Raw genomic sequence first — 11,298 nt, 5'->3', positions numbered from 1 at the left:
CACTTGACACACCCGCATGTCTACAGCTTCTTTTGAAAAAGACATTCCCAGCATGCAACACTATCATTCTTATTTTGTATGCAATAACAACTCATCATGGCAGTCATAAATAACACCGTAAAGTAAATGACATACATCAAACCAGAAGCACGATGTTAATGATAGTCAAAGATCCTCTAATGACTGGAGTGCTCTGATGATTTTAAGATCCCACTGCAAAAAAAAGGTAAACTAATGATTGCTCTGCTGTTTTTAAAGATCTACTGTAAAAAATGCTAGGCAAACTGCAGTTTCTAAAGACCAACTATAGACCAACTTAGACGCTAGTAAGAGATTCTCCATGTGACGGGTAACAAAAGTGATTTGCTCTTTTTAAGGACCTAATGCAAAAAAAAAAGTGGGTCAAAAATCCTCTAGAATCTACAATAAGAACGCTTGTCGAACGTCCAGGATCAAAAAGAGGAGCGCTCACACACGCTGTTTTTAAGGATCTACTACAAAAAAAGAAATGACCTGCTGCAAAAAACACTCGTGAAAGATCCTCTATGTCAGGAGCACTCTGCTGTTTTTAAGGATCTACTGCAAAAAAAAAAAAACGGTGGACAAAGTTCCTCTATATGACAACAGTGCTCTACTGTTTTTAAGGATCTATTGTAAAAATGGTCTAGCCAAAGATCCTCTATATCCCAGGAGCACTCTGCTGTTTTTAACGTCCTATTGTAAAAAAAAATACCTTCAAAGATGCTGTGACAGGAGCACTCTGCTGTTTTTAAGGATCTACTCTGTGGCCCACGGGCCGCCTGTGGAATATCACTCATACAGCAGAAAGATCAAAGATCAAAGATGGCGCCCTCCGTGGCAGACGTCTCTGTGACACTCTCCCGTGTTTTTCTATTTTTTGCTATTTTATTGTTCATTTTGGACATTCAACACACTCGCGCAGTACATTACAACAGGGAGACACTTTTGAACATCGGCAGGGTTCACCATGAACTTTCATTTAGCCTCTCAGACTTTGCCTTTCTTCTGCGCCGGGAGAACGCAGCAGCCTGCGGCCCCGGTGAGCTGAATACCCGGCGAGCAAAGCATCCGAGGCGTAAACGAGGCAAGCGAGCCGGCCTGCATGCTAGGCTAAAAGCTAGAGCGACTAGGCCACCGCTACCAAGCTTGCTGCTAGCCAACGTCCGCTCTCTTGAAAACAAGATGGACGAACTACGAGCAAGGATTACAGCTCAACGTGAGATCAGGGAATGCTGTGTCCTCACCTTCACAGAAACCTGGCTGACGGAGGATATACCGGACTCGGCGATCAAGTTGGAATCATTTGCTGCTTACCGGGGAGATCGGACTTTAGCGTCTGGTAAACACAGAGGTGGCGGCGTCTGTGTTTACGTAAACAAACGGTGGTGCACAGACGTACAGACGATGGAAAAGCACTGCTCGCAGGACATTGAGCTGCTGATGGTGAAATGCAGACCTTTTTATTTACCTCGTGAGTTTAGCGCTGTGTATTTAACTGCTGTTTACATCCCACCACGAGCTAACACTGCTAATGCACTAGGCCTCCTGCATGACATCATCGATAAACACGAGACCAAACACCCAGACGCTGTATTCATTATATCTGGCGATTTCAACCACTGTAACCTCAGGACTGTCCTCCCCAAATATTACCAGTATGTGAGCTTTCCCACAAGGGAAAATAACATCCTGGACCAAGTCTACTGCAACATGAAAGGTGCTTTGAAGGCTGTTCCAAGACCCCACTTTGGAAAGGCTGACCACATCTCTATATTCCTTTATCCAACGTACAGACAACTTCTCAAAAAAGCTCCCCCTGTAAGTACAGCAGTTAAAGTATGGAATGAAGAAACTGATCAAGTACTTCAGGACTGCTTTGGCTGCACAAACTGGGATGTGTTTAAAACTGCAGCGGGGAGGGAAGATTGTACTGTTGATTTGGATGAATATGCTTCTGCTGTTACTGGCTACATTAGCACATGTATAGAGACTGTTACCACCACCAAGTATTACAGAAAATACCCTAACCAAAAACAGTGGATGAACTGTGATGTAAGGGCTAAGCTACGTGCTCGTTCGACTGCATTTGTCATGGGCACCGCTGATGACTACAAAAAGGCCAGATATGACCTGAGGAGGTCCATACGGGAGGCCAAAAGACAGTACAGACAGAAGCTGGAGGGCTACTATTCCACCTCAGACCCTCGGCGCATGTGGGCGGGGCTCCAGCACATCACAGACTATCGACAGCAGAGTAGCGTAGCCACGTCCAGCCAAACCACACTTCCAGATGAGCTGAACGAGTTCTATGCCCGCTTTGACACCCAAACTTCTGATGAGCAGAGAGGGTGGCTGAACCTGGGGAGCACACAGGACGCACCTCTCATGGTGACATCAGCTGATGTGCGCAGGGTTCTAAACAAAACAAACCCACGAAAAGCAGCAGGCCCAGACAACATCTCAGGACGTGCACTTCGGGTTTGCTCATCAGAGCTAGCTGATGTGCTTGCTGACATATTTAACCTGTCGCTTGCACAAGCATCTGTACCGACCTGCTTTAAGTCCACCACCATAGTGCCCGTACCCAAGAAGAGCAACGTGACCTGCTTGAATGACTATCGCCCTATAGCACTCACTCCTATTGTAATGAAGTGCTTTGAAAGAATAGTCATGACCCACATCAAAAAGAGCATCCCGGCGGCAACTGTGGACCCTCTACAGTTTGCATATCGCCAGAACCGGTCCACGGATGATGCAGTCAACACTGCCATCCACACAGCCCTTTCTCACCTACAGGGCCAGGACACATACGTCAGAATGCTATTTATAGACTATAGCTCCGCTTTTAATACAGTCAGCCCCCACAAACTCACAAATAAGCTCCTCACACTTGGCCTGTCTCCCTCCCTCTGTAACTGGGTGTTTAACTTTCTCACAGGCAGGCCCCAGTCAGTCAGAGTCCACAACCGCACATCCAGCTCAAGAATTGTGAGCACTGGGACCCCACAGGGGTGTGTGCTGAGTCCACTCCTCTACACGCTCTTCACCTACGATTGCGTGGCCTCCCAGAACAACACCAGCATCATTAAATTTGCGGATGACACTACAGTCATCGGACTGATCACTGGTGGTGTTGAAACATCATACAGAAGAGAGGTGGCGGACCTCATAGCTTGGTGTCGTGATAACAATCTCCTTCTCAATACAGATAAGACTAAAGAGATGATCATCGACCCAAGAACAAGGGAAAAGGAGCCACATAGACCCCTGTTTATTGGTGAGACTGAGGTGGAGAGGGTGAAAACCTTCAAGTTCCTTGGCACACACATCAGCGAGGACCTCACCTGGTCTCACAACACCCAACAAATTCTGAAGAAGTCCCAAAGGAGACTGTACTTCCTGAGAAGACTGAGGAAATTTGGCATGTCCACCACAATCCTGAGTTGCTTCTACAGATGCACCATCGAAAGTGTCCTTACCGCCTCCATCACTGTTTGGTACGCTAACTGTACAACACGTGATAGGAAGGCACTCCAGCGGGTGATCAAGACCTCACAGAACATTGTTGGGGCAGCCCTCCCCTCACTGCAAGACATTTATACATCTAGAGTCCTACGCAGAACACACAACCTCATCAAGGACAGCACACATCCACAACACTCATTATTCACACTCCTACCATCAGGCAGACGCTACAGGAGTTTGAAGTCCAGGACCACAAGGCTGGCAAACAGCTTTTACCCACAGGCCATCAGGCTTCTCAATGAAGCACTCAGACACGCCACACGCAACACACACTCATAGCACTTTATTTATTTATTTATTTATTTGTATTATTTACTTGCATTAATGTCTCTTCTGTTGTTGCTTAATTTCTTGGTATTTATGTATATGTGTTTATGTTTCTTATGTTCTTATTCTTTCTTGTGTTTTTCTTTCTTTTCCTTGGGAGAATGAACAGAATAAGATTTTCATTGCATGGTATAACTGCTGTTTTACCATGCACATGACAATAAAACTCTCTTGAATCTTGAATCTTGAATCTTGAAGGCCCGTTCAATAGCCCTGTAATAGTGAATGGAAGCTGGCTGGGGTAAGAAATGAATATATAAATATTCTATATTCTTACAATCATTATTAAAATAAATCTTTCAATATCAAAGCCAATTAATATAATGAATTAACGTTTATTTTACATACAAAACGAACAAATGAAAAAGTACAGCAAACAGGCAAAGCATCAATACGAACGCTTGCTTAAAACAATGACATTCATTTTAACCCGTGAAAGCTACAAGCCAGCACAATAGTTGATGAATAATAAAAGACTTACAAGCAAAATGTTAGCTGAAAAATGGACAGTTCACAAGCTAATTGGCTGTCTTTCAACAATACGTGGCAGACTTACTTCCTACTTCCTGTGTATACAGGAAGTAATCACAATGGCCATCATAAAGTCCCAAACAAATCAAACACATTAAATATTAAAACACACGTATTTAAATGATCTTGGGGTACATATGGTACGTGTGTCTTAGGATGGCGTATTGAATTATTTATCATTTTAAAAAGTTTCATCTACATAAGAAGGCGCCATGTTTTCCTACTTACTCTTCAGGTGTTTAGCATATGTCCACTGGTGGGTAATGTCCACTACCGCCATCTACAGGACTACAATGGAACATGAGCAACAATTTAAAAAATTCTCAACCGTATTATGTTGTGGGTTTTTTTTTACTTTTTTATGACCTCCTAAGAAGGCGGATACTGTTCATCCCTGCGGGCTGCACTCATTGACCTCCTTTAACAAAGCAGACATATTCATTCATATACTGTACATACAGTACATACAGTACATTGATGCCGGCTGATTGATTTACAAGCAAGAGGGCCTGGAAGTGGAAAGCGGTGTCATTTTCATCCAGACATGTGCAATCAAGGCAGACAGAGAGGCAGGCGGCACTGCTATTAACTCCTTAAATACATTAAGCACAAAGGGTCTTTCAGTGCATCATTAGGGATAGACGCATGATTTACGCTTTTAGTCAGGAAGCATCAAAGGGAGCATCAAATGCGATCCATCCAGTGCTTGTAAACCTCACTTTTTAAACTGACATTTTCATGTAAAATAACAACAATACTAACAATAATAATAATGTATAATATTTGATTTGAAGCATTGCAAGCGACCTTAAGGTGCCACTTTAAGTGTTCACATGGCATGGTTCACCTTTAACACAAATACTGCAGATAAGAAATCTATTTTTTAAATACATTTATTTGCAGAACCGTTAGAATAGAATACTACTAGAATACTTTTGAGTATATATAATTAATATAATATATTAATTATATTATTATCATTGTCTTTTTTTTTCATTAATAATTATTATTATATTCATCTCTATTGTGGATGATAAGTGAAAAAAGGACGAGTTAGTATTAATATGCGTACATTTTTGGTGCAGATCTGGATAAAGGTGCATCTTGAGGCATTTGCCTCCACTTTTTTCTGTTACAGTCTGCTTGTACTGGGCCCAAGTGGGGCAGCGGCCCAGTAAATGGAGTTGTATGTATTAACTGGCACCCATGCTGCAATGTGCATTACCGCCACCAACAGGACTGGAGTGGAACCCCATTTCAATTTTGCAGGTGTACTTCCTCTAGAGTTCTGCCAGCCAACTATTTTCCTGTTCTTATTTTTACATCGATGACATCATCGCCTCCTCCACGGCGTCATCACAACGCTTCTTTCACTGCTGCGCTCGATCCACACAATGTGCGCTCTGTTCTCATGCCAGGCCTGTCAAAAGGCAGCTCTTTTAGCATCCGATCGTGACGTGCGGGGCACACTTTTGTGTCAGCGTGATGCGCAGCTGGCTGGCAATTAACTTACAGTGCTCACGGCGACACTTCCTGTGTGGTACATGTTCGACATATTTGAATTTGAAGGCAGCGTGTCATAGTCGGGCTGTTGCATCATATACAGTACGTGTACTTGTATATTATTGTTGATGCAATACAGGGTGAGGAAGCAAGAAGGCTTGTACACACAGCGAATAGCTTCATCTCCAGTGTTTACATTGTGAAATAATAGTGGATTGGATGAAGAAACTGTCCTGTGCTGATATCGCTGTTTCTTGAATGTAAAAGGCTGTCAACGCATTTTGAATGACACACCACGGGTGCCGTTTGACTGCATTCATCTTAACTGTGGGAATCATGGCGCGAATGACAAAAGAACCGTTTAGCCATTTAAGCATTTAAAGAAATAAGGAAGAATAAGGTCATACGGTATATATTTTGCTAAAATGCTAATGTTAAAAATGGGCTTCTCGGATGAAATGGTTAAATAATAATAATAATACTGCATATAGGACCTTGTGCCAGTCAAACCTCCTTTTTTTATTCTAATCGATTAGCTTGACGGATATTCAAAAGATTTTTTCGTATTAGATTTGTTGTCTGTGTTTGGAAGGAAGGGGTCGTCTTATATGCGGGTGAGTTTGGTTGTATCTTTCCCCCTCGTGCTTGATAAAGGTAATAATGTTGTTCAAAGTGCAAAAGTGTCTTTGCTTTCGCCTTAAAAGATACTTTTCCCAAAACATGTCTTGAAAAAGAGGAGTCGTCTTATATTGAGGGCCATCTTATATTTGGGTCAATATGGTGACAGCTTTTACCCTCGTGCTTGATTGAGGTAATACTGATGATCAAAGGTTAAAAGTATCTTTGATTTTGTCTTAAAACATATTTTTGACAAAATGGGGTTTGAAAAAGAGTGTCCGTCTTATATTAAGAATCGTCTTATATTTTGGTTGAATAACAATATCTTTCACTCTCACACTTGGTGGAGGTAATAGTGTTGTTCAAAGAGTACAAGTGTCTTTGATTTTGTCTTAAAACATATTTTTCATACAATGGGTCTCGAAAAAGAGGGGTCGTCTTATATTCTGTTCATTTTTAATATCTTTTACCCTCTTTCTAGGTGGAGGTAATAATGTTGTTCAAAGAGTACAAGTGTCTTTGATTTTGTCTTAAAACATTTTTCACACAATGGCTCTCGAAAAAGAGGGGTTGTCTTATATTCGGTTCATTTTAAATATCCTTTACCCTCATTGTAGGTGGAGGTAATAATGTTGTTAAAGAGTACAACAAGTGTCTTTGATTTTTTTATATATTTGTCCAAAACCGGGTCTTTAAAAAGACTGTCTTATATTTGGGTAATACCTTTTACCCTTTACACTTGGTGGAGGTAATAATGTTGTTCAAAACAAGTGTCTTTGATTTTGTCTTAAAACATACAGTATTTTCCAAAAACAGGTCTTTGAAAAGAGTCAGCTTACTGGATATTCTCATAGTCGTCTTATATATGGACTAATATGGTATCATTGTTCACTGTTGCACTTGATGGAAGTAATAATGTTGTTGAAAGAGTACAAGGGTTTTTGATTTTATCTCAAAACATGTTTTTCACAAAATGGGGTCTTATATTCGGGTCAGTATGATACTCTCTTTTACCCTGGTTATCGGAGGAGTTAATAATGTTGTTCAAAGAGTACATGTGTCTTTGAATTTGTCTTAAAACTAAATTTTCCAAAATCAGGTCTTGAAAAAGGGCCGCTTTATATTGTCAGTGTCGTCTTATATTCGTGTCAATACGGAAATGTATTTAACCCTAATGCTCGGTGAAGAAGTACAGCAAGTGTCTTTGATTTTGTCTTAAAACATGTTTTTCACTCATTGGGTCTTGAAAAAGTCTTACATTCAGGGTTGTCTTATATTCCAGTCAAAAATATCTTTTACCCTCATGCTTGGTGGAGGTAAAAATGTTGTTGAAAGCCTTTGATTTTGTCTTAAAGCATATTTTTCCAAAGGCTGATCTTTAAAAGGGTCGTCTTATATTGTCATAGTCGTCTTATATTTGGATCAATGCAGTAATATAGTTCAAACTTGCCCTTGGTGGAGGTAATAGCGGTGCTCAAAGAGTAAAGCAAGCCTCTTTGTTTTTGTCAAGACAAAATGAGTCTTGAAAAGGGGTCGTATTATATCGGGGTCCATACCGTAATTACTTTTGAAAGTATGCACCAATTTTTTTTTATCTGCACTTTAATGCAATTTTAACCGTAACTTGCGAGCACAAAGGACAAGTGTAATCTAGCAACCCCATAATTCTATCCAGCATCCTCCAGGGTCAATGTGGCTTAACTTGTCACAGCTACACATGGTTTTTTATGAAGAATGAACCCCGAGCCAAGCAGGTGACGACAGAGTGACACATCCTCCTCAACATATAACAGCCAAGTACACTCACATGTCCTGTACACGCAGCTCATGAAAAGAGGCGATGCTCACGCCACGGCTGCTTAAAAACAATGGGCAGCTTTGTGCGCTCCGTAAGAAAGCATCCGCCTCTATTTACTTAAGTTAAAGCCATCCAGAGTCAACATTTAGAAACAACTTCCTCTGTGAGAGGAGTTGCGCTGCGCCCACTTAGTGTGTCGCATCGCCACTAATTGCCCGAGCTAAGCTGACAGGTGAAGGTGCGCGATGGATGTCAAAGTGGGTGGCTTGGTGGATATTTGGGGAGGGTCAGGGCTCTCAGGCTGAGGGTGACCTGCAGATGAACTTGGACCTGTGAGAAAATAACAGGTTCTCCAATTAGGCCCGCCAGTGTCTCTCACTGCAGGGTTCTTTCTGGAAGTGGTTCTTACCTCGCTGCACAACAATTAGCCTGGAGGGCCTTTCCTGCAGAGACCTGCACAGTGCACAGCCTTGCAACCTTGTCAGGCACAACATTTGTGTTCTCAAAGAAATCTGATATTTGCACTCCTTGCCTGCAAATGACAATGGATGACACCGATACCATAACTGCTTTTTTATTTTAGTGAATGAAAACAAACTTCTGCAGTTACATTAGTGTAGCACCGCTCGGTATTTTCAGGAAAAAATGTCTCTAAAACCTCAATTTCGAGCATAAAGTCGTAAATTTACGAAAAAAAGTCATAAATGTATCACTGTTTCTCGTAAATGTACGACTTAAGGATAAAGTTATAAATTTACGAGAAAAAACTAACTTTATGTTACAGGCGTTGCCTGAGACTGCTATGAAGGGGGGGGGGGGGACTTACGTGACCCTTAGCCCTGGGCATGTGGAAGGGGCGGGGTAAGGAAGGCGGAAGTGAGATGCTAATCATGCTAATCTGTTTGTACTCAACTGCTCTGTTTTGCTGCCACTTTCTAAATAAAGGCTTGCCTGAAGCAAGAGGAAACGTTTCTTCCTCCCTGAAGAGCCGTGCTCTGTTGTCCCTCTGACACGAATGACACCATGAAACATCACATTACCACTTCATTCTTGTAAATTTACGACTTTATTCTCGTAATATTATGACTTGTTTTCTTGTAACTTTACAACTTTTTTTTCTCGTAAATTTATGAGTTTATTCTCGTAATATTACGGCTTTTTTTTCTTAAATTTTCGACTTTATTCTCGTAAATTTATGAGTTTATTCTCGTAATATTAAAACTTTTTTCCATGTAAATATATGACTTTATTCTTGTAAAGTTATGACTTTATTCTAGTAATATTCCGACTTTTTTCTCATAAATTTTACGACTTTTTCTTGTAAATTTCTCAAAATCTGAGAATTTTTTCCTTCAATCTGGCCCTATTACTCCGTCGTACATCAAGGATTTAGACATGAAAACAAACTTTGCATGATGTAACCGGATTCACATTTAAAGCACTCCAGTGTCCCCTTCTTTTCACACTTGCATGACAATCAAAAATGCAAAACAGGAAAATTCACAAGGCAAATCTACACCAGAACTCACCATTACATTGCATTTTCTTCATATGTCATTGAAGTTAAGCTGTATTTTTAATTTTTTTTTTACATTTTACAACAAATAGTGCTTATTTTTCAACTTATAACAGCTAAAGTAGCTGTGGGAAAGGTTTTGGTCATGGTTTACTTGTTTCGGACATGCTTAACATGTTCCATTAACAAACATCAGTGTCCCAATTTATGTCATTATTGTAGTCTTGGAACACTGCCATGCCGTTTTTGCCGAGTGTCTTTCTTATGGTGGAGTCATGAACACTGACCTTAACTGAAGCAAGTGAGGCCTGCAGTTCTTTAAATGTTGTTGTGGGGTCTTTCGTGACCTTTTGTATGAGTCGTCGTTGCGCTCTTGGGGTCATTTTGGTTGGCTGGCCACTCCTGGGAAGGTTCACCACTGTTCCATGTTTTGGCCATTTGTGGAAAATGGCTCTCACTGTGGCTCGCTGGAGTCCCAAAGCTTTAGAAATGGCTTCATAACCTTTTCCAGGCTGATTGATCTCAATGAAGCTCAGTTAAGTTACGTTTGAACTTGGGGACAATCACTTTTTCACACAGTTTTTCAAAAGGTTTCACTTAAAAACTGCATTTTGTGCTCAGTTGTGTTGTCATTGACTAATATTTAAATTTGTTTGATGATTTGAAACATTTACGTGTGACAAAAAAATGTAAAAAATGTAAAAAATGTAAAAAATGTAAAAAAATGTAAAAAAAAAAAAAAAAAGGAAAGGAAATCGGGAAGGGGCAAGCACCTGTATCTGTCAACAATCATTCTTCATTTTTACATTTCAACATTTTGAATTCCGCCGTTTTTTTGTCCGCTAATTGCTCTATTTGCCAACGACTTCAAAACATTCCAACACCAAAATGTTCAGCTCATTCGGGACTTTTCTAAAAATTCCCACATTTGTCAAAATTCACAATTTTGTGACATTTTTCCTCCATTCCCCAAAATGAATGGAGGATTTCAATATTGCCCCCCCAGTGGTGGAAATTCATTTTCCATTTAACATCACAGGTAACATTCTGTTCATTCCAGGCACGGTGACATGACTCGGGTCGCAGGGTGGTCGTCTCCCAATCTGTTTCTGTTTCGATCCTCAAATCCTCAAACTGAATCTCATACTGTATGTTGAAGGAAGTTTAAAGGCAAAACAAACCATACAGAATGAAAGACTACTTCAGTATTCAGTCAGTTGTTTAAATGCGCACTTATAGAGAATAAGAGTGTTTGCTTAAGGCGTTAAAGCACAGCGCACATCACTCACTGCTAACCCTCGCTGTTTGCTTAAGAAATCATCCACGTCCGGCGTTTGCCACTAAAAATACACTTTAGAGCCTTCTTTGCTTGCTCGGGGTCAGAGTGGGAGCCCCTCGAGGGACGCTACAGGTTGTACAGATAAAGATGATAAATGTCACAACACGCCAGTGCTAAATG

This window comes from Dunckerocampus dactyliophorus, chromosome 12 (assembly GCF_027744805.1).
Source record: "Dunckerocampus dactyliophorus isolate RoL2022-P2 chromosome 12, RoL_Ddac_1.1, whole genome shotgun sequence".
NCBI classification, from domain to species: Eukaryota; Metazoa; Chordata; class Actinopteri; order Syngnathiformes; family Syngnathidae; genus Dunckerocampus; species Dunckerocampus dactyliophorus.
Note: the sequence above shows the minus strand (reverse complement) of the source record.